This window comes from Megascapheus bottae, chromosome 10 (assembly GCF_031878675.1).
Source record: "Megascapheus bottae isolate mThoBot1 chromosome 10, mThoBot2.hap1, whole genome shotgun sequence".
Classification (NCBI taxonomy): Eukaryota; Metazoa; Chordata; class Mammalia; order Rodentia; family Geomyidae; genus Megascapheus; species Megascapheus bottae.
Window position 1 is genome coordinate 32,098,016 of NC_143518.1, and position 24,996 is coordinate 32,123,011.

At 42.6% G+C, this 24,996-nt stretch overlaps 1 protein-coding gene across 6 annotated transcripts in view; it reads right to left on the reverse strand.

Annotated features, from left to right (window-relative positions):
- Pbx1 (PBX homeobox 1) overlaps positions 1-24,996 on the reverse strand; it is a 287,783-nt gene that overhangs the window by 85,018 nt on the left and 177,769 nt on the right. The window lies entirely within an intron of this gene.

A 24,996-nucleotide genomic window follows, 5' to 3' on the forward strand; every position in this document is an offset into this window, starting at 1 on the left:
AGATGAAAGCTTCTGTCCATACTGGTATTTGCTCACAGGGAGAGACCACAGAAAGCAGGAGACATTTCTCAATGTGCTCTTTTGCCTTAAGAGAAAAATGGCTTGCAGCTTAGCCAGAGACTCCTGCAGCATTCTCTGGTTCTTTGCAGGATATGGTAAAGTTGCTCTCTTGCTGTATTCTGCTATGCATGGAAGTATGCTCATGGGATCTGTTCTCTGGGCTCCATGGCATGACAGAAGTTGGCTGTGGGTAAGTCCAAGTGAAGCCAGATGTGTGATTGTTATGGGTGACATTATTTCCTAAACCCCAGTGCCTCCATCTTTCAACAAGGATACCAACTCTACCTTAATTCTTCCAGGAATTAAACTGCATTTTGTTTTTTTTAAACCAAAGTATGTGTTCGTAGGTTTACGATGGCTGATTAAAAAGAGTAGCTTTCTCTTTTTGTTCTTTACCGCTTTGGCAATGCTGGGGGTTGAATTCAGAGCCTTTACCACTTGAGCCTCCAGAAGGATTGTGAGCTACCTTGACCCAGGCTAGCCTCCAACCATGATTCTCCTACTTTCACATTTAGAGAAACTGGGATCACGAGCATGTATCATTGTTGCTGGACCATTGAGTTTTTTGACATATGATTTAAAATCTACTGATCCCATAGAATGTATATCGTGTCTTCTTTCTCCCTCCTTGGATCTTCTCCCAAGCACAGGAAAGGAAAGATCCTCCTCCTTCTAAAGCCCAAGGTGTTTCCTCTTTATCTAGAGCCCTCTCAGCCTTGTCTTCATGGGACAGAAAACTCTTATCAGTGTCTTCCAGCCTGGAAGGGGCACAGGAGAAGCTGCAGCTCTCTGGAGGCAGAAAGAAGCTCCTAGAAACCTACTAGCTCAGAAAAGACTTATCTGTGCCAGACACATGAGCCTAGAAATCTTCCATGGTTGCTTTCAAATCCCCACTAAAAGGAATAATCGATACTAACCAGAAGAGGGTAAAGATTCATGCATGCTTTGGGGGATGATGATGAAGTTTTAACTCTGGATGGGACTGGGGAGTCACAATCCTCTTGCTGACAAAGTCAGAAATTCCATATTCAAACTATTAAAAGAAGTTGTGGTGGCACCTGCACCCCCTGTGTGATCTTGCTTCCATCCTAACACCAAACAAAACTTACGAACACACCAATTACAGAACTATTATTTCCCGCCTAAGTGTCCAAACAGCGTCAGAACTGAGTTTAAAAGAGATCATTTTGTTATCCGAAGAAACTTTTCCAAGTGTTTGAGACTCGATGAATAACTCACAGGCGAGTTTGCTCATGTGATAAGCTATGGGCCTTGAGGAAGTCCTTGACAATGCAGCCTTCACCTGGTCCCCTCTACCTCCAGTTCTAAAGCCACCAGGCAGGCAACTGCTGATGATTGCGCTTACCCACGTGGTCTAGAGATGAGGCACAAGTGCTTTAGCCTCCTCTGGCTCTTCTGTTTCTTTGTAGAAACGGTGGCTCTCTCCAGAAGAATCATGATCCTTTGACTAAAAAACGGAAGGTGGAAGTAGGGGGCGGAAAAGGACAGCGTATTCTGTTTCAAGGCCGCAGGAAGAAAGGACTGACTGTATCCCATGGTTCCCAGGACTCAGGACAGCCACCACTGACCACTGACGAGCGCAAGTTCACATATGCAGAGATGCCTGAGCGCCAGGCTAGTATTTATGTGGAGGTATGATATATGACACATCATGTGTCTCTCCCTCCACGGGACCTCCGAGAGGGATGGCCTTGGGAGTGGTCTTGAAGAATGTTGGTACAAGAGAAGAAAAAGATGTGTGTGCTAGTTTCTTCCAACACAACTCTCTCTTTGGAAATGGAACCTTAACTGTTTGTGGAATTTATGGACATTTGAAGGGAAGACACTCTCTACCTCCATGCAAGGTACATATGACCAGGTTACTGTGCAATGTGACAAAATCCTGGCTAGTCACCTTCTTTCTTTTTGCTGGTTGGAACAGGAAACAATGGATGGTATACTAACTGCCTCTATGGATACTAAGATAGTTTGGGTACTGAAAGTCACACTACAGAGGAAAACAACAGCAACAAACAGAAGTCTTAATACTCCTCAGATAAGCTAGATGCTCACCCTTACACTCTAAGATGAAAGTATGCCTGTATTTTGTTTAGGTCATATTATTTTGGGATTTTCCTTTTTTTTCATTTTTTTTTGTTTGCTCAGTGGTAGCTTAACCAATCCAAGCTAATATGAGTTAAAAAAAAACACGCACACATACAGGAACTCTATCAGGCTGGATAATTTCATGTTGGTTAGGGGATTACAGAGGAAATGAGAATGAGATTTAAGAATTAAAGGCAAGTCACAGAAATACCTGTGTGGCCACAGGGGAGAGCTCCAGTTGACCTAGGGAAAGCCTGGGAAGTTTGGGATGCCATACCCAAGCACAGCAGGACTACGAGTTGTGATAAGGAAGATGCCATGAGGTTGGGGTGGGAACCACAGAAGGAGATGCCACACAGCCTTGTGGAGGCAGGATTGGTAGTGAGGGGTACTTATGTGTAGAAGACAGCAAGAGCAATCTGCCATCTCAGCAATGATGAGAAGATTCTTAGCTTGAAGCAAATGTAACATGCAGAGAAAAGTGAGATGAAGTCCTAACAAATAACTTTAGGCTGAATCTCCACAACTTGCCAGCAACCTTTCTCTGCATTTAAGATTCTCTCTCTCTCTCTCTCTCTCTCTCTCTCTCTCTCTCTCTCTCTCTCTCTCTCTCTCTCTCTCTCTCTCTCTCTCTCTCTCTCTCTCTCTCTCTGTCTCTCTCTCTCCCCCTGTCTCCCTCCCTCCCTCTCTTGTAAGCCTTGGGGCTTGAACTCAGGACCTGGGCACTGGGCACTGTCCTTGGCTTTGTCAAGGCTAGAGCCCTACCCCTTAAGCCACAGCACCACTTTCAGCTTTTTCTGTGTATGAGGTATAGAGAAATTGAACCGAGGTCTTCGTGTATGTTTGGCAAGGACTCTACCACTAGGCCAAACTCCTGCCCAGGATGTTCTTTTATGCTACAATAAAAGCTCATAGCTGAGCCAGGCTACTGAGCAGCTCACATAAAGAGGGTTGGAGTGATCACCCAAGAGGATCCTTCCAAAGATGAAATCACCTGTACACTGTGGTGATACAGTTTCCCACTCAAAGGACACTGTGCAATGTATCTCAGGTGCATTTTGGAGCACAGGTCAATCATCTTTCCCTTTTCCATAACTACAAATGGCACCTGCGACATCCATCTTGCCACTGCATACTGGGTCAGTCGTGACCTTCTGTGAGACTGCAGGATGACCCATTCATTCCATAAAGCCACCCAACCATGCACCATGTTGCTAATGTGTCGCTCAGACACAGGCTCCACAAGAGACAGTACAGTGGGAGACTTTTCTGCTTCTTAGAAGCTTCCAGTAACCTGTAAAACCCTTAAACCATGGACTGATAGGGAAGTACAGATGGCAGAATGGCAGGAATAGATTCTCATCATGAACAGGAGGCATACCGTAAGAAACCCTGGTGGTGAGGGTTGATGGGGACAGGGGAGATGAGACTAGGGGCTCTGGCTTGCAGAACCAGAAAAAAAAAATCTCTAGTTTGATCTGTTGACTTGATGTCCTGACATAAAGGGGTAATTACCACTTTTGCTTTGAGGACAGGTCTGCAGCATCATCATCTCCTGACTCTCTTGGCTCAACACTGTGCCTTACCCTTCCTTTCCCTCCTCTTTCTTCCTCCCCATCTGCTTTTCTCTCCCCTCCTTTCTCTTCTTCTCCCCTCTCCCTCCTGTAATCCTCTCTTATCTGTTTCCAAGTAGTTAGGATTACAGGCATGCACCACCATGCCCTACTCTTTCCTGTGCTTTTTCTTAGGAGTCTCAGCCTTGGCGAGTGACATTGAGGCAGCTCCCCGTGGTACCTCCTCCTCACCTCCAGACAGAGTCAAGTGCCTGAAATCTTGAATACGTACAATGCCTGATGGCCAAATGGTTTAACTTTTTGTTTTTGTTTGGAACTCGAGTGCAGGTATTCTCATTCCGAGGAGGCTTTCTCAAATGCCGATTCCAGTTTCCAGAGGGACATTTTAAAAGAGAAGTAGATTTCGAGTAAATGATCACAACTTATCGAAAATAATGTGCTACTTAGTGTGTGCGGCCAACATCCAGGCAGGCAGCGAGGAGAAGCAGCATGGCAGCAGATGGGAGCGATTAGGCTTGATTTTCAGATGGGCTTTTTGTTGTTGTTGCCTTTACAGGCTGGTAAAATGCAAACTTGGGGAGAGAAAAGGATCTTTGTCCCATTCCTGCTCTGTGTGCATAGGAGATGAAGTCTCTTCTCCCTCCCCCCACCCCCATCCTCCCAAAGTTTCACATCAGAGGAGCCCACCCCTGTGGGGTGGTACAGTGGCCTTCATGACACCAGCACCGTCAAAAAGCATTTAGCACCATAAGACACTAGCTAAATCCATCAATGGCTGACAGAGAGACAGATGAGGAGCTATCTTAATTTTCCTTTAAAGATTTGCCTCCCTCAGGCTGGCCCTTGCTTACTGTGATTCCTACCGTATTTCCCTGAGTAAGTATCTTGTTTTTCTCATCCACAGAGTGAGCCAACATCTCTCTACCAACACCTAAGATTTAACTCTGAAGTTTGGACAGCTCTTCCATCAGCCAGACATTAGTCTGGCCCCTTTCAGGGTACTTCTACAATGAGCCATTCTGGACTCAAACAAGACTACCCTAGCAGGAGGCCCTGAGGTCAGTCTAGCAAGCCTTATACTTCATTTGGAGTACTTCATTTGAAGTGGATGAGTTTGGAAAAATCATGTGAATGGAACTAACACAGGAAGTGAGACGGTTGGGATGGAAAACTAGATGAAGAACAGAACAGAAGCAGTTGTGATATGTTATTATTCATGTCAGTGTTCGGGCTTGAATTCGCAATCAGTCAGTCTCACTTGGCTTTTATCATACAAGGTTGGCATTGTACCACTTGAGCCACATCTCCCTTCTAGCTTTTTGGTGGAGATAAGAGTCTTAGGAGATAAGAGTCTTAAAGTCTTTTCTGCCTAGGCAGGCTTGGAACTATAATCCACAGATCTCAGCCTTTCTCAAATAGCTAGGATTACAAGTGCGAGCCCCCAACCTGGCCATCATAAGTTTTTCAGTGGGAGCTAAACTTTACAACTCAATTTATCAAAAGCTAGCTCATTTGATTTCATTGTCACACCAGTGTTTGGGGGAACTATAGTACCCCCTTTGTTCAGATGTGGGAACTGAGGCATGTGGGAGGAAGAACAGCCCAAAGGCACATGAGAAGTTCTGGGTCAGGACTTACCTTCATGCCTCACAGCTGTCTCCACTCAGGATGAGGTGGTGACAAAGAAAGGGCCATGAACAGGACCACAAGTGGCAGCTGGTAGATTTCACAGGGTAGAGGTCAACACAGGGGCCCACTGCCTTTTGCAGAATTTCATTTCTCTGTTTTCCTAAACTAGCCTAAGCCAGAAAAGAATACGAACAAAAGATGTTGGTCTCCCCGGCTGCAAAGCCATCTAACGTAGTAGGTCTCAATGTAACCAAAAAGTCATACAGATACCCTCAAGAATGCAGTTGGGTCCACCCTTCTGTAAAGTTAAGTCTAGCTACATTTTTGGTGACCAGAAAAGTAGAAATGAAATAGAAGCGGGTCTGCTTGTTAATGAATACACTAGGCTTCTGGCACTTGATCCTGGTCTTAAGGTTCAATATCATCCTCAAATTAAGACCATCCACCAGGTCCTGACTCTCTTTCTTTCTAGTTGTCAATCAGTCTACTTTCATTTGCCACCAAATGAAAAGTAGAAAGAATGTGAAGAAAGGCACATGTAATGCCCAAATTAAGGAAGCACAGGGTACTGTGTTGGGATTGTTGAATCTGTACCTATATCCTCTTTCTTCAAAAATATAAAGCTCTCTAGGATATGGAAACAAGAGCTTTATCTTGTGTGATTGTTTTTCTTAATGTACTATGTTATTTCTCTTTTGTTGTTCCTTGGTTATCTCATATTGTTACTGTATATGACTTTGTTAGCTAATATATTGTATATATGTTTATCTGTTTATTTGAAATAGGAAAGGGAAAGGGGGAAAACAAGATGATTGGGATGGATGGAGAGGGAAATGGGAACAAAAACATGAGAAGGGGTCTCAATGTGTGAGAAGTAATGTAGCTACTACCTGGTGATTGTAACTAATCCCTCTATACATTACCCCGACAATAAAAAAATAAATATATAAAGGTTAGGAAATCATCTCAGCTTTATCTCTTCATCAAAAATCAGCTAAAACATTAGAAAATGAGCCAGTTCAATTTTACATTCCATAAATCAGCATGAATGATGTTGATGCAGCTCTCTTTCCAATCCCAGATAAAGGATTTGGGTATAAATTTAGGGATTTCTACGTGAGGCAAAGAAACCTTATTTCTGGACCTACAAGTCAGGCTAGTAGCAGCATATTGGAGACTGCACCTTTATCTGGTTGATAAGTAACAGGGATGTAGAGGGGCAAAAGCAGATATTATCTTGGTTTATCCCTACTTTAGTCCTGTATCTGGCAGGACCGTAGACATTGGAACTACCACAAGCAATGCTCATGTCTGTTGAGAAAATGCTGAATTTGGCTCCAGGGTCAGACTATGGAGGGCAACATGGCTATTCATCTCTTAACTCTAAAATCTCTTGAGGTATTTCAATGATGCTAGGGTAAGTGTCGAGGAGCAATTTCTTAAATCATTCTTTTGAGAGCCAAGCATTTACTCAGCTCATATGGAGAAGAAAAGACCTCTATTTCTTGTACTCCCAACTCTTGAAAGGCAGCTCTGTTTCTGTCTCTGATTCTCCTCTCTCTCACACAGAGCACACACGAATGTAAATGCAGAGTCTAGCTGAAGTATCCAGTCTTCAACTGTAGCCCAGACTTTGAAACAGCAGCCCATGAACACAGTTTCAGGCACAGTGAGCTCTTAAGAGTCATTCATCCCTTCAAATTAAAGAAGGAAAGCAATTCACCATGGCCCATCCAAGAAACCCTGCCTTGCCCGAATTAGATTGAAAACTTTGCAGTCACTTTCCTAGCTCCGATTGTTGGGGTGCAATTATTTCTAATAGAGTTCCTTCCTGGCACTATATGCTAATTTAATTTTCAAAGAAAACAACTCTGGGCTTTCAGCTCATGCACTTGAAGAGAGGATATTTCAGAGGGAAAAGCAGAGGACAAAGTTTATCTTCCTGGAGGACAGGGAAGAGGGAGATAAAAATAACTCTCTAGAGGTCTGTGGATTACATGAAGCCAGTGTGATGTGCACAGTTGTAATCCTCAAGTCAGTAGGTTGGGTTGACCCTATTCAGGGCTACGTGGAACTAATATTGACCTAATTCCCTTATACTGAAGACACAGCACCGGGCCCTTGCTCCTATCACATGTCAGGATTTCCTTCCTAACACACCTGTGAAGGTTTGCAGGCTTTCTTTTTTATCTTGGGCTGACCATGCACTTAATACCTAAGAACATCATGTGGGTTCTCTGCTTCAGAAAGAGATAGGGAGAGAGGAAGATGGGAAAGAACCCTCCCCTAGGGAGATGTGATGAACGCCTGGCAATTCACACCCTACTTTCAGTCTATGGTAGATCCCCTGTCTTTATTAAAATCTCTCATATTAATTTATGTACCCATTAAATTAAAAAAATCATTTTAGAAATCCTTACTATATGTCAGACAGAGGACACAGATAAAGAAAGACTTAAATTCCTGCCCCAAAGGAACCGATGGTTTTGTGCAGGAAAGTGAACAGATAAACTGATCATTCGAAAATAGCTCATAAGAATACAGCAGTGTAGAGGAAATGTATTCACCCCAAAGACCTCACAATTAAGCATGCTGACACTCATCCTTATTCATTTACTCCAAGGTATACTGTCATATATTCACAGAGACGAATGGACCTACCACTCACTCAACTCAGATCGACAAATGCCAGGTACTGGTATCTACCTGTAATCATTTCATCACCCATCTATCGTCACAATGTTAAACCCAGCAAATACAAGCAGAACTTGACCACTAAAGAGTCAGTTTTAAGCGGAGCCTTGGCTCTGCATCTGGGGACAAGATGCCCCACACCAATTGGGAATTCCAAGATGGCAGGCAGCATAAATCAGACCAACTTCAATTGGCAGACAGTTGTAACAAATGTCCTTCCTCCTCTCCCAAGAGAAAGGGCTGAGTAGAGGCACCCAAGCCACAAGCTGCATACCACACCAGAGCTGGACTAGTGGGGCGAGGCAAAGGTGGTTTCTGGGCCTCTGTGGCTTTGAAGCAAACATCTCTTTAAGTGTGAGAAAGCATTCACTTGGTCTCTGCGGGCAGCCTTTCCCTGTGGTTGGGCACTCTGGAGTCTGTGGCTGCCAAGTTCACCACACACTCAACTTGGTTCCTACTGTAGCTCTTGCTGACTTAACCCTGAAGAGGACACACCATTCAGATGGGGCTCTGTGCTCCTCAGAAGGTGCCAGGTCTCTGGGACAGCAATCTTTGACAGAGTCTCTGACTCTGTGTATCTTATCTGGCTCTTTCCAGTCACAAAGAGGAAAGTAAATATTTACTCACCAACACAGAGGTGAAGAGAAAAGCAGCTGTAATCAATACCTTACTTCTCACCCCTCCTAGATTTCAAGGTGAAGCCTGATACCCAGACCCCTCTGTGAAATGAGGCACAGACCCCAAACAGCTATAATTCCACATAGAAATAGCTCTTGCTAGGCATGAAGCACACACCAGACAGTAATCAGCTTATCTAATAGAACAGGACTCTTTTCCTACCGCAGAGGAGGATTAGCAGGCTTGAATTACAGCCGTGAAGTGTAATCAAGCCCCGGATCAACACTGGCAAAGGATGCAGTGTATTCCTGCTGGGCTCTGAGTTGTTGGTGCAATGTGGCCTACCTACAGGGGATGAACAGGAAATGCTTGCATGGTAATTACACTGGGAGGTAAGCAATTGAGAAAGGGAGAAAATAAAGTATTATGGGAGAAAAATTAGATTACAGCCAAGGCCCACCACTCAATTCTTTCCAGTCTTTGGAATGTCTTGAAGTCATATGCATTTGAAAAAAATAAATGTTTTCTAGTGCATTAAAAATAGAATATCCCTTAAATCATTACTAGGGGAGAAAATTTCCCTGCTTGGTGATGGGGCCTTTAGCAGTATAGAGCCCAAGGCCTTCATGGAGTAGAGCCATGGCTTGGTGATCGTACAGCTGAGTGAGGCCAGGTGACACGGAGGACTCAGAAATACATGAATAATTTTAAGAACTTCATCGTCGCCTTAACAATGCCAAAACTAACCCCATACAGATGGTGGTTGTTTTTTCTATCCCCCTGACAGAAGCAACCTATCTCACTTGAGATTAATAATATGCTTGCAACCAAAGGCTTTCTTTATTTAGTAAGTGCCATGACAGAAGGAACCATGTCTTCTGAGGGTATTGAAGCATCGTAAAGGACTGTGCAGATGTGTAAGGAGTTATATTTTATTTTCTGTTATTAATTTGTACAAAACCTTTCTTCACATGCTTTTCAGAGCACCCTTCCACATAAAACAAGGCTACAACTCTCCTGAAGGAGTCATTGCAGCTCCCTACAATCCCTCTTCTCTCATCTCACCTTTTCTCCTATTGATCCTTCTTAAAGACAAAAGAATTCCAAATAGACAAATTATTGCTGGAAAATTAACTCCACTAACTATAGGTCACCTCCTGGCTTTCCCTAAAGTCCTAGTCCAAGTTTCTTTCAACACCATGCTCTCATGTGGTCCCTTGTCTTTTTTTCTCAACGCTAGAGCTCTACCACTTGAGCTACAGCACCACTTCCGGCTTTTTTTCTATATATATGGTATCGAGGAATTGAACCCAGGTCTTTGTGCATGCTAGGCAAGCACTTTACCGCTAGGCCAAACTCCCGGTGCTAAGACTTGTTTTTTGATGTTATTCCTGTATCTGATTATTTCCAATAAATGTGGAAAGAGCAATTGGTAGAAGGTGATAAGCCCACCACCTAGTAGGAACGGGTGCAGGCCCCTGAAGGTGTGATGCAAGGTGAAGGGTTGTGAAATGATGGGTCACAGACCACCTGTTTCAACTTACTGCTCACCACCTTATCGCTTCATACATACGCACATCCTTCAAAAATAAACAAGCAAAACCTCAACTTCTTTCAACACCTCATCACAGCATGGAAACCCTGCAGCAGTGATCTGTCACTCCATCGACTTTGACAGGAAATATTGAGGGCCAAAGTGTCATACTCAAACAACTGATAAGTGTGTAAAGCAGTTGAATGGGGGATGAATGAATACAGTCATAGCCTTTAAGGCACAGAACCATGTGACCTGAAGGGATGTGTAGGAGAAGAATGATGGCAAGAGTGACCTTGATCAAGATGCAGTGAACTCATAAATTGAAATAGTACAACTATTTAAAGATAATAATTTTGAGAAAAATAACCAAATAGGTGACAGCCTTATAGACTATCATATACAAAGATATAGTGTTTTGGGATATAATTTCCCACTAATATCATCAGATATAACAGAGGAGGTCACCTAATTTTGTCTATCAAAATAGAAGGCAAGAATAGAAGGCAAATATACTTACAGCAATGTGTGTGTGTATGTGTGTGTGTGTGTGTGTATGTGTGTGTGTGTTGACCATATATGAGAATGACAACCAAATCAAGGAAGAATTTTACTCAATGAAAAACGTACTGCTAAAGATCCTTGGAAGGAACTTGAAATCCATTCTGTCATGCAACCCAAATAATATTCAGAACCGTGTGACCAATACAGACAGGCTGAGGACAACTCTTAATAGGACAAAATCAGAAAATAACACACACATACACACACGCGCATGTGCGCGCACACTTGCGCAGACACTACCAAGCATGGCCTCAGTGATGGGCTTAAGCCTATCTGATGTTGCCATAGTTCTGACAGGTCAGGAGCAGGTCTAGGCTGGTCATCAGAATGGGCTGTGATCATGTTTGGGAAATCTGGCACTGTGTGTGGGAGACACCTCTCTCTGATCAGAGTGTGCAGGGCCTTCCTTGTTATAGGCCTGACCACTGATGAGCCAGGGGTGCTCTGAGGAAGGGTGGAGTCAGCTAAATGCTCAACTCTGTGGATCCCCAGCAGGCTCTGGGGGTCTAGTCTAAGGGGCTCAGCTTTACCAACCTCTCAATGTGTACAGGACTGAAACAACCCCCTCCACACACACCATCCTTTATGAGGTGTTGGGTGAGCAGGCAAGTGGGCAGTACTGCCTCTGAGCAATTTCAGATCTGGTTTCTATCACTGACTTTCCAATGAATATGTAGGATGCTGGACACCACCTTCATCCCATGCACTGGAGTGAGTTAGCACTGTCTGTAAAACGGGTCACCGCCTCTCCTTCCAGACATGCTGTGAGTATCATAAATATGCTTTCTGCAAGGTCCCCTTAATTTCCCAAGTGGACATCTTACATGTCCCACGACAAAAAACACTTTTGAAGTAGCTTGTTATGGTATGCAACTAATGTTGCATATATTAACAAACATATAGACTTAAAAAATGGGTTCTTGAGTATACAGGCCTGGCGAATCCGTTATAAATCCTATGCAGCCCAGAAGGCCTTGGGTGTTGGGGTTACAAATATTTCTTTTGAGTACCCTCTGTGCAGCTGAAATGGATTTTTATAACAGATATTTGGATAAGAACTATCAGGTGATTTTCTGAGACAGGATGATCAGACAAAGGGCTGCCTGAGTTCTTGGGTGGGGGGAGGTCCCCCCTCCTCACATTCTCTTGGGATAGGGTCCAAACATGAATTCAACTCTACCTTCCCTCACAAAGATCTCGGGTTTCTGCATTCCATTCTCCTTCTCTCATGTTTTCCCTACCACCGCCCCCCTTTCCGGCCTGAAGGCCCAATCTCCATCTCAGGCAGACAGGCCTGGCGGGGGCAGATGGGTAATTTTTCCTTTCAGCTTTAATGGCTGCTATTAACAATAAGTTGCCCTGCCCTACTAATGGCTCAACTTTCAGCTTTTCCTCTGATTGCCTATGAGTAACACTGTGTCATATGAGCTGTGTTTAACAGAGGTGTAATAAATGCCAAAGAAGAAATATTACCCAAAATAAAAAATAGTTTGTCCCAGTGTGGCCAGGATCTCATGACTTGAAACAATGTTCATTTCAGCTTCCAGCACAACTTCCATTTGCATTCCTTTTTTTTTTTTTTTTAAGGGTCTCTGGGGGCTTTAAGAAAGCTGTTTAAGAGAAAAGCCAGAAAGACTGAAGTAATTTTCAACTTCAGAGAGTTCTGTGTTCCAGACAAACAAATGTAGAGTTCATGCAACAGACGGACAGTAACAGAACCCTTTGGACAAAGGGACAGAGGCAGGTAGGACAGAGAGCTAAGTATTGGCTTCTGAATTGAGTGAAAGAGAGCTGCTGTCCTTGGTGTGGCTTATACATCAGCTTTGGCTACCAGGAAACAGAAATGAAGGAATAGAGGGCTGACCCCCCCCCACACCCTCATACCCCACACCCCTACCACCCCAACACCCTTGGGATGAGGAAGGATATCAAGTTCTCATTTAGTTGCAAGAAAATTCTTTTCTCCTTTTGATAATAAGCAAAAACAAAACAAAAACAAAACATTCAACGTTTTTCAAATAGTAGCTGGTGGGAGCTGTTCCAATCCCATACGGGGGGAAAAAAAAGGCAATAAACACTGAAATCCCTTGGCGGTCCCTTGGTTGAAGATATGGGTAGGAAGTCTTCCAACTCCTCAAGGTTTTCAGCTGAAGGACTAAAGCAGTAAAGGGAGGGTGGAGAGGCCTCCCAGGAGGCCTGGGAGTGAAATGAACCCCTCCTAGAAAAGCTAGAATCTTAAGGTGACAGTATCAGGAGGTGCCAACTTGCTAATTCACCTGGTCGGCAAGGTTTGGCCAAACACAGTGCAAGCATCATTCTTCAAATGAAGAAGGACTGAATGTGGCCTGTGCTGGTCTCTTCTCCAGGTCACGACCTTCCTCACCTCTCTATCCACAGGCCTCTCAAACCTATGTAATGCACACCAAAACCTTCCTTGTTCACCTAAGAAGACAGTCTAAGGGTGTGAAAAGATATGACGACACGGAACCCAGCTTCAGAAGAATCCTCTGAGCTGGCCATCGAGGACAGCAATGTTGTAGTAGACAACATAAGAGTAGACAGATGTTATAGGAGACAATGCATATATACTGCAAAACATTATGTGGTATATGATAGGTACATACAATTGCAGCTGTCAATTGGGGGGGGGAAAGTTACCACAGAAAGCAGTGATAAGCATGAAGGATAATGGCATAATTGCAGCCTACGGGAGAAGATCCTTAGGCCTACAGATGTGTATGGCAGCCCAGCAATGAACGGCTCTGGCCTGCTTCATCAGAAGGGAGGGAGGTTGGCCCAGCCAATGGGAAGCTGAGGCAGTTGGACCCTCAGGTGGTTCTGTGGTTCTGGGTGGGAACTCTACAACAGAAGCAATCACAAGTATCACATGTGGATCTTAACTATTCATTTTAAAGAAAACTGGCTGAGGGAAGTTGAAACCAAGCTCCCCAAATACAAATGACTCTTCCAGTTTGTTGTGGTCTATGCTCAGTCTAGTTGAAATCCCACAATTCTATAGCACAAGATCTGTCTGGGTATGTACATATACAAATCTACTGATCTCAAGCCAGTTATCCTATTGTTAGCTGAAAGAGGGAGAGCCAGAAAGCAGAGGAATGGACAGGTACAGGCAAGGAGAGAGGAAGTTACAAGGGTGTATATGAGCACACTTTTTTACATACCCAGGAAAGTGAGGCCTAAGAAGCAAATGGACCAAAGTCCCTGTTTATAATAGAATACTGCTTATCAGTCACATGTCAATTATTTGTGAACCTTTCTATTGTATACCACAGTAATAGAAACTGGTTCAAGACCCATGTTCGTCACACGATCCCTTCATTTCCACACTCAAGCTTCCTGATTATGATGAGTTTATCTGTATTTGCATGACACACCTACTACCTCAGTTAACCCTAAGATAGCCTTGCAGGAAAGGATAGGCTGTACTCAGCCCATTAAATTAATGACAAACTGAGACTCCATCATGGGAGAGACACATAGGAAGATAATTTGAACTATACATATAAATCATATTTCAGAACAAGTTAAGGAAGCAAAGAGCAAAGTTCTAAAGCAGGGACTGTCCTCTCAAGGGTAGAGTTCCTGTAAGATTGAGAGATTGGGTTACTTTGCAGGCACAGTACCATTCAGTGCTCTTGGTATTCTCTACTGGAATGTATTTAATGTAATTTCTAGTTATTTTATGGCATTACTAGGAATCAAACTCAAAGCCTCTCGCAGGCATGTGCTCTACCACTTGAAGCATGCCTCCTTTTGCTTTAGTTTGCTTTTCAGACAGGATCTTGTACTACCCCCCACCCCCCGCCTTTCCAGGCCAACCTCAGGCTATGGGATCCTCCTGCCTCTGCCACTTAAGTAACTAGGACTGCAGGCATATGTCACCTTATCCAGTCCTGTGATGGAATTCAGACAAGATGAGCAGCTTGCATGGGAGATCACATCTTGAAACTTAAGAATTCAAGTCTCATCGGAGGCATTCATTGATTGGGAGGCATTAGATGACATCTGCTTTGTATGGCCCACTCTATAATGAATTTGTTGGTGTTCACGCTCTACAGCTTCAGAGCCCGTAGTTCAAAGAAAACGTGAAATAAAGGTTAGGGTTTTCCTTCTCTTTTTTACTAGTATGCTTCATAAGTGCTACATTTTTACTTCACTGTGTCTTGAATGGGGAAACTTGTCTTTGTTAGGTACTTACTGATTGGGGGGGGTGGCAAATTACATAGACAGAAAAATAAAAAATTACCATCTTCCCCTTCAGAAACGGTAGAGTTAAAGCACGTTCTTGTTTAGCAACACGAGTCCTTCATTTGAAACTGTGTTCTATTTCAATACCCTGTGGTTTTTTAGCTGCAATTTCATGTTTTGCTTAATTGTCCAGAGTGGCAGATGTGATTTTTGTGTAAGTTTCTATCCCATCTGTTTTTCTGTGCCAGAAATAATATGCAGAAGGTGCTGGGACTTCTATGTAAGGATGGGTCTTATCTACACTTACAGTAATGAACACAAACTTGAAAGGGAACAGAAGCTGAGCTGGCAATGAGTTTAGAAGCCATATATATATATATATATATATATATATATATATATACATATATTCTCACTTCTCTATGTTTCCCTTTGCTCCAAATTGGAATGCTTCAAGAATGACTAATAAAGAAATATCTCTCCTTATGCAACAGAATGTTCACATGTTCTTAGTACTCAAGGCACTGAATTCAGATACACAGCTAATGAGCCATGACCAGTAGGTGGGCTGTTTCTTTATATGTCTCCTCCCAACTGTTTAGGAAGGCCCTAAGATCTCAGGCATGAGAGGTAAACCTTTTATTCTGCAGCAAACTTCTGAGAGGTTGGTTTTATAAGACTTGAACTCAGGAGCCACATGCCAAAGGATCCTGTAATGGATTTAGTGCTGTGATGGCACTACTATAAACTATTTAATGAGTTTTTTCTTTCTTTTTTCCCTTCCTTTTCTATTCTTTTAAGTGAAGGACTCCAACATTTCCACTTTGTACCAAGACTCAAAATTCTATAATCAGTCCTACTTTCAGATGTATTGCTTTTAAGAACTCTTTTGCATAAAACAATTGGGCATAGACCTAGGAACATCTCATGAAAATGTTTGTATTTTACAAGGGGCATCTGGATCTGTGACTTAGAATTTACCTTCGTAACACAGTCAGAAAAGTGTGCCTCAAATTGCAAAAGCAAGCCAGAAAGGTTTAAAAAAAATAGTAGGGGAGAGGAAGAAGAAAAATATTTCAAAAATACAATCTTTTTAAGAAATAAAATCCATTGATAAGAAATAGCAGACCTACCTAGAATCTTCTAAAGTCCTCAATTGCTATCTAAAACTTGGAATTAGGAAGTGTGAGATACCTGAAACTTACTACCCATGTTTCATTTCTTTGCTTGCCATTGCTTCCCAGAGAACAGATTGTGCCAAGAAAGTTGTTTGTGGTGTCCCTCTTTCTAAAACAGGATTGATAACAATAACAATGGCTGCCACCTAATAAGAGAAGAAGTGAAGAACAATGGACATAAGGAAATAAAAGTGCGCTGAATGAGGATGCTTTCAATTCTACAACCAGTGCCCCTTCCAGCTGTCCCTCTGAGGCCCTCTCTCCAGCTCTCTACTCAGCCATATTGGGAGTATCCTGCCTCCATATTGGAAGTATCCTGCCTCCCCTCAGACTCCATTGACTAACCTCCCCTTCTTTACTTCTGGATATCTTGTTTGACTGTTAGGAAACTTTTCCCTACTTTCCTCGACACCCAACAACATACGAACTAATTACAACTCATTATGGCCAGCACTTGATCCATGTATGACCTTACCCTGTCAACTGGAAGCTACCTCTCTGAGGACAGGAATTGTGTTTTACCCCACTTAGGGGACCAGCAGCTTTCACACAGCAGCATTTCACACCCTGGGGAAGGGAACATTTCTGACTCATAAGGACATGAGCTTCCCTGATACTCTAGAAATGGGATGGTTTTATAATTAGACACCTTCTGGCCCTGCCCAAATCAGTTTACCACCCAAAGTCCCAGTTCATTTCCTCACTGGTAACCCGAGGAGCTCATTTACTCCCAGGATTGCTTTTATGTGTTAACACATATCAATTCATTAGAACAGAAACATTCATAAACAGGATGGTAGTTTCAATAATGATAACGAAATTTACTGACCTAAATATCATGTGGGATTTTCAGGAAGTTTTTCTTGTCAAATGGCATTTCACTATGCATTCCAAATGATATTAGATATTGATTTGTGGAGAACATTGCCACAGATAATCATCTTTTTTTCCCCCCCATGCATGTGGACTATAGCTTTTTTAGGCAAATTCCAATGCAATTATAAAGGCAAGACAAGCACAACAACAACAAAACTATAGATGCAAATGAAACAAAATAAGATGATGAAATTGTACATTTATGGTTGAAATGAAATATGTGGCAGTGAAGGCAGTATGATAAAGTTCCTCGTGACATTCTGGAGAGATGGGAAGAGCTCACCGATGAGAACGGTAACTGTCCCCACATTACCACCACATTAGACATTAGCTCGGGATGCATTGTCAAACATTCTATATGGAACTGTCACCTAAGGACCATCACATTAACAGACTAAAGTAATATATAACATGAAATATTCATACACAAGAATACAAACACACAAAATGTTGCCCTATCATGAATAAACAGCTGCTCTATTCACATCATATTCCTAAAGAATGCAAGCCACTGAAAGATAGCTGACCAGGTAATCACAGGATCTCTGAGATGCCGGGGCCAACTGGCAGCAAACCAGGGTTCGCAGATTGGGGTTCCTGAAATCGGGGGCAAGGACTAGGAAGAAATAGAAGAGAGACAGACACACCGGGTCCGGGATGTCCGCAGTCCAGGCAAAGACTGCTGCGTTTATTTTCCACTCCCCCTTCTTCCCTCCTCCAGACCCAGGGAACCTCCAGGTGTTACATTCATATGGTAATTCTCAGGTCATTTACATAGAATAGGGCCAGAAAGCAATAAGACAACAAAGCCATCGTCTGATGCAAGTCAAGGTACAGTTTGATTCCACTCTGGCTCCCAACACTGAGAGGCAATGAGCATGGAGAAGGTGGCAGTTTTAAAGCCACTGGAGACAATTGATCACCACAGCAGAGCTCACCCTGCTTAGCTCATTGAGAAGATCAGGGTTACAAACTATATGTATATGTGCACAAGTATTTAGGAACTTGGATTATCTCCATGAGCAGTTAAGAAGAAGACAATTTCTGTACTGAGCTCTCATTGAGTATTTATTTAGATTCTCTGACTACCAGCAAAAGAATGAGCAAGACATTGATCATTAAAAAAATCTTTGGAAGTGGCACTGTGACTCAAGTGGTAGAGTGCTAGTCTTGACCTGAAGAAGCCCAGGGACAATGCCCAGGCCCAGACTTTAAGCCCCATGACCCACCCCCCCCAAAAAAAACTTCATAATTTATTATTTAACTGGTAACTAATACCAAGGTATTGTGAGCATTCAGCAGCCACATACTTATGAAATTCTGGGCATGTACAAATTAACACTTAAAAATGCACCCTACTTGGGGGGGCAGAAATGAGAATGATGATGGTTAAAGCCTAAAAGTCCTGTCATTTAGTCAAGTGTACTGAGGCTCATTTCCTTTCAGTCAGCAGTTAAACTCAGAGATCTATAGGTGACCGGGAGATGTTCTAAATTTCTATCCCAGTTTAACTTTTCAAAGACATATTGAAACAACTTTGGAAGCAAAATCTGGTTCATCTGCCAATCTGACTAGGTGAGGGGCAAAATGAAATTCCAAAAAAACATCTTCATAGCTACAAAATTTAAGGGAACTTCAATCAGTGGATCCACCAAGGAAAGCCTAGTCACTGTTTTTCCCCCACTTCTGTAATTCCTAGTAGATAGACAGATATGCCCTTCCTCTAAGGGTATCTACAGCTGTGTATGACTCTAATCTATGCTTATGAATGTGAAGTTGAGGGTAAAATATTTCCTCACCAAGTCCCACGAAATCAAGCCTAAGGAAAGCAGTATGCTTCTATATTTGCCACATGTATCTACAAATAATGCCCGATATAACCATGAAACTTTAAGTGATAGAATAATATGGACACTATATAACAAGGTTATTTTTTAGAATATCCCCAAACGTACCAGACCCAAAGCCATTGGGCTTGCGTGTACATACCCCCACAATACAGTTAAATACTACTCATGTCTAATAAATATGTGCATACAAGATTAAATCATAAGCCTGCATAATTAATATACACGTGCGTTCTATTTTTATATATTGATTTTGCAAACTGGGTAGACATGTCGTTCTGTAAGGAAAAATTTTCACTGTTTTCCTGATCTCCAGTGAACCCCTAAATAGGACAAATCAAATGGAGAAGACTTTTAGGGAAACAGAAAGGATACTGGTTTTATTTAAGGCTTTTGAATAGATCATATAGTCACCAGTAAAAAAGCAATGAAAAATAGACACAAGAAAGAAAAAGGCAAGTTGGGGTGAGGGGACTCATATTTTCAGAATACCTCCTTAGTGAAACCTATAAGGAAGAAAATACCCTCAAACCAGTCCTACTTGTCTTCAAACACCCATGCACCCAACACACTCAATACCCTCTGAGGAGAAATGTAAATGTCCGAGGTGAAAGGCAATCTGAACAAATCCTGCCCATCAAGCTTTATTGTGCTATTCTAACTAAGCAGAGACAAAAAGACAAATCTCAGCTCCTCCATTTTCATTCATAATTGAACCTGGGCCAGAAGGATGGAGCTAGTGCCATCTGTATCGCAGGCTGCATTAGCAGCCGGGAGAATGAAATATTCAAATTACTCTAGGCTACCTCACATGGTGACAGGGCCACAGACTGCCTTGCAACCAGCAAGGGAAGAGCAAGAAAAGAAAGTTTGAGTTTACTTATTTTAGTATTTTTAAAAATTGAAATTGTCAGGGTAAGAGTCACAAGAACAAAAGGTTATTCTCAAAAAGAGAATGTTTGCTAAAATATGCTAAAAGGAAAAATACATATTTGAATTTATTTACCATCTTCAATAAAGTACAATGAAAGAAGAGCTGGGATGTAGCTCAGGGCAAAGCACTTGACCTGAAAGTGCAACGTTCTGAGTTCATTCCCCAATACTAAAAAAGAAAAGACAAAAAAAAGTACAATGAAGAAAGAAAAGAAGGAAGAGAGGGAGAGAAAGGGAGGGAGGAAAGAAAGGAGGGAGGGAGGAAAAGAGGGAAGAAGAAAAGTTAGAGGAAGGAAAGAGGGAGGGGAATGGTAGGAAGGAGAGAAGGAGAAAGGAAGGTAAGAAGAAGGGAAGGAAGAAGTGGAAGGAAAGGAGGGAGGCAGACTGAAAGAAAGAAGAAAAGAGAGAAAAAACAAGGAAGGAAGGAGAGAGGGAAAGAAGGAAGGAAGAAAGGAGAGAAGGAGGGAGGGAGGGAGGGAGGGAGGGAGGGAGAGAGGGAGGGAGGGAGGGAGGAAGGAAGGAAGGAAGGAAGGAAGGAAGGAAGGAAGGAAGGAAGGAAGGAAGGAAGGTAGGTCAGAATGAATTCTGGAACTTGCCCCACTGTGGTATAAGATGCTCTTGCCCTGTGATCCATGGCATGTAAAGAAGGGGTACTAATTTTTGGGAGGGTGGAGCTGGAACTGCTCGTTCTGATACTGTTAATCAGGCCTGCTGAAATGGGTGACATGGTAAGTGGCTCTAGTCCCTAGCAGCAGTCAAGATGGAGTGACAGGCTCCATTTAAGATGTCACTGCACATAATAAAGTGTAAAACTATACTTAAAATAAACGAGATAGAAACAATAAACTTGACTCAGTATTTGAACTCTTACAGACACACAGAGACTGGAGGAGACAGCATGTGTGACTGTGTGCTTTGGGACGTTGTAGAGACCTCTGTTCCCTGCAGTGTTTCTATGGTTCTTGCTTTTAGGGGGATTTGGTTCGATCCAGTGGGGTTCAAGTGATTGTATCTATCCTGTGAATTGGGCCTCTGACTAGCTCATGGCCTAAATTCTTTAAGTTGTCAGGAGCCACACCAAAATGTAGCTCCTGGGACTGCTGTCCTCCCTGAGAGAGGGTGGAAGAGCAGATTGGTACCCCCACAACCTGTGCCAGGGAATCCCTTCTGGCTTCAGTCCTGTGCCCCCTGACTGTCCACCTGAGTCCAGCAGCCCGGCTTCAACTTTGCTTCATCTCTTCAGGGTAAACACTGTGTTGTCAAAGCTGGTTGGTCCCAAACTGGAATGATCCTATTTTTCCCCCCTTCTAAGTCCCTGCAATTACTGCTACATGTGGGGGTGGATTCAATGTCAAAGTAAATGTTTTCCTCATGTTTCTTTCTTCAAAAAGGTGGGGGGGGGGAGGCAAAAAAAGAAATCAGAAATTGGAGCCAGCAGACAAAACTCCTGAACCAGCAAACCAGGTTTATGTATCTGCCAATTGCGAATTTTGTGTATTACACTTGGGGACCATCATCTCAGGAGGTGACTCAGCTCCGGGAGTTGTGTATTAATACCACTCAGCAAGACTGAACTTGGGATGAATCATTCCTTCCTTTTGCCTGTCACCGCATGCCACTGGAATTTGAGTTCAGCCAGATTATAACTCATAGCCTGTTTATATTGGTTACTGCCCCCACCTTATACATAATTAGATTGTAAGGGACTTGAAGGTTGTTATCTTATTGAAGTATAAAATACATTAAGTGAAAGCACTCAAATTGTAGCTGCAGAGCTGAAAGAATTTACACAAAATATATGCTACCCAAGATCCAGAATGAGAATCCAGGGAGTGTCATTCCAATACCAGGAAGTTCTACATCCTCTCAAGACCCTATCTCAACACGTGACCACTATTCACAATGTCTTCTAAGCAAGAGTTACTCTATTGACCTTTGAACTTAATTTTCCCTTACCTTTTCTCATGGCTACAATGGTCTGTCTTTTCAGTGCCTCAGTCAGTTATCAGGAACATAGGATGAACCTACTAATGTCAGGCAGTCCTGTGAGCACAGTAGGTACTCCAGGCAGGCCCAGGGAATAGACTAACAGGAAAGAAGGAAGGAAGGAAGGAAGGAAGGAAAGAGGGAGGGAAGAAAGGGAAGAGAAGAAGAAGAAGAAGAAGAAGAAGAAGAAGAAGAAGAAGAAGAAGAAGAAGAAGAAGAAGAGGAGGAGGAGGAGGAGGAGGAGGAGGAGGAGGAGGAGGAGGAGAGGAAAGAGGACAGAAAGACATAGATTTAGGGTTTAAGCTTCTTGATTGTTGATATTAAGAGTGAGGGAAATCAAGTCATGCAACCAGCACATTGTAGAGGGGCTGAGTATCCACTTATATGGGAATGTCTGCTCTTTCTTTGCACTCAGCTGGGAGTTAGAAAGACCAGGAAAGGGTATAGTGTAGACCGAGAGGGTGACAGTCAGAAAGCAGCAAGGGAACAACAGGCCTCAGCCTGACCACTGACACTGGAAGTCACCTTCCTTCCAGCCTCTGGCAGGGGCAGTAAGACAGAGAAGAACATGTCATCTCTGTTCTGACCCCACCCCCCATCCCCTACTCTGACTATAGAGCCAAGATCAATCTGTAGCATTAGCACACATCTAAAAATCTTTTCGGAGCTTGCCTGCAAATTTGCAATGTCACTTCTCACAAGCCAAGCTGCAGCCATTTGGAGTGGTAATTTTATTAGCCATAAGCCGTAACACCATGCACTGATATATTTAAGTAATAATGAACAATGCAACAGTGGTTGTCTGAAGCATCCACTGAAGTGGTCAAAATAACCACGAGTGTTTTCTGAACACAAAGTTTCACTCACAGATCTGTGATTTGGTAAGGAAGGAAAATGACACCGATTTGTGGTATGAAGTTAGAGGATTCAAGGAGAAAAACTGCTGTGAAACACTTAGTGCTATTCTAAACATGAAGGGTTTGGAAGGCAGGGTGGGCAAGTGGATGGTTCTTAGAAAATCCCATGCCTAACCAAAAACTAGAGCTATACCAGAGCTGAGTCTGCTCTGTAATCACTCCCCAAACCATGGAAGGCTTCTCACTTCCCTTCCCTCCACCTTCCCTCCCCATTTCCTCCCTCTTTCTTTTTCTTTCTCTCTCTCTCTCTCTTTCTCTCCTTCTTCCTTCCTTCCTGTCTCTCTGCTAGTTAATTGGAACTAAGAGTCTCATGAACTTTTCTGCCTGGGATGGCTGTGAACCTCAATCCTCAGATCACAGCCTGCTGAGTAGCAAGGATTATAGACTTGAGCCACCAGTGTCTGAGCTTGATGCATAATTTTAAATTGTAAACCAGCAAGTATTTTGAGAAAACACATGAACAAGTACAGAGTACTTGCTCAGTCTTACCAGGTCTAAATAGATCCAGAAGTTCATTTTGACCAGCCTATCATATATGCAAAGGATCCTCTGACCTGGCCCCGTGGTTGATAAGTCCCTGGAAGTTTTACTGGGTCAAGCTAACCTAGTGTGGTTGCACTAATGGAAACAGGCTGTGCTAGAAAATAGTAACAGCATGATCTAGAGGTTAAGAAAACAGGCCTGAATGAGCTTGGCAAGTGTCTTTTAGAAATCTTTTTTTTTTTTTTTTTATTCTTGTCAATACTCAATTGACTACAGGTGCAAAGCACTGACTTCATTGGCTAAATATGTTAATGACCAATATAATTTATATGATTAAAAGGGTGGGTGGGACAACACACTGCTCATTCAAGTCCTTAAACCTCCTTCAGAATTTTCAAAGTTAATACATTACACTGGCATTGTGGCTGGTATTCTTTGCATCAAACCCTTTATGTTCCTTCTTTGGTCATACTTCAGACAATAATTGAAATTATTCCTTCAAGGATCAAGCATTAGTTTACAATGGAATTTATGTAGAATCTTCCTGGCTCAATGTAACAGAGTCGGGGCTGTTAAGTTCCTCTATGAGTTGCTTGTAAATATCAAATTTTAAATGTCATCTAGACTTGACAATTATTTTCATTGCATGATTTTTTGCTACATTAAAATATTAGTAATTTTCTGGATACCTATCTCTACTCTTTCTCTCTGTATATATGTTTATAGGATTTTATCAACCTAAAAGTATTTATTTACACAAACATGCCTATACACATATCCATATACGTGTATATGAAACTCAAAGTTTATACTTAGTATATTTCCTACTTCCATTGTTCTGCTAAACTCTAAATCCCATAAGCTAACTAATACACCAGAAAAATTCCTAGTAATATTTTCCTCTACTGAGCAGATTTTAGGTTTTTGGGTCTGTATCCTTCTATCCTGAATCACATAAATGTGAAACTCTTTTTCCTATAACTATGTATGTGGTGTTAGGGTATATGAAGATCTTGTAGCCAAGTGCATATTTTAGAATCACAACAAAGAAAAAGTCATTATAATATGATTGTGAGCATATGTGCATAGCATTTCTGTGCACGAATGTGTAAATTATTATCTTTCTGGAAAAAAAGTCTTCCAATATGCAGCGTGTTTTGCAGTACTCAAATTAAAGCTTTAAAAAATATATTTAAGTTTCTATACCTTGGATTTCCCCTAATGGAACCCACTATTTTCCCTAAGATGAAGAAGTGGAAAAAAATAGAACCTCCCTTTTGTGACAAGAACTTGGGGAACACGAGGTGGGGTCAGGGAGGAATAAGAGGGACCAGTCTTTGTACTCTGCCATCTCTATGTCATGCCATTCGTATAATATGACAATGATGGCTTACATCAAAAGCCACAGTGCAAATAATCCCCTTCTCCATGCCATCCCAAAGCAAAAGCCAGCCCCTAAAACCAGGGGCAGTGTGCCAGCATACACGTTCCTTGTATGCCAGCTAGCTCTGTGTGCAGCGGAGAGCAAGGGAGGGTCTTTTTTTTTCCTCTCCTGAACTGGGTTTTGCAATGAATGTTGAAGGGCACCAGGAGGCTACCTTAGGCCCCCAGAGCCTTCTTAAAACCCTGGCAATCTGCCAGGGGAGCTCCAACTTTGCAGCCCAGAGAAAGCCATGTTGGCAGCTTGTCAGGAGCCGGGGAGTTACATGGCGCCCTGGGGGTAATAATATTTTCCAGAACGCTCAAACTAATAGTCCCATGATGGGTGATTCAAAGGACTGTAGGTAT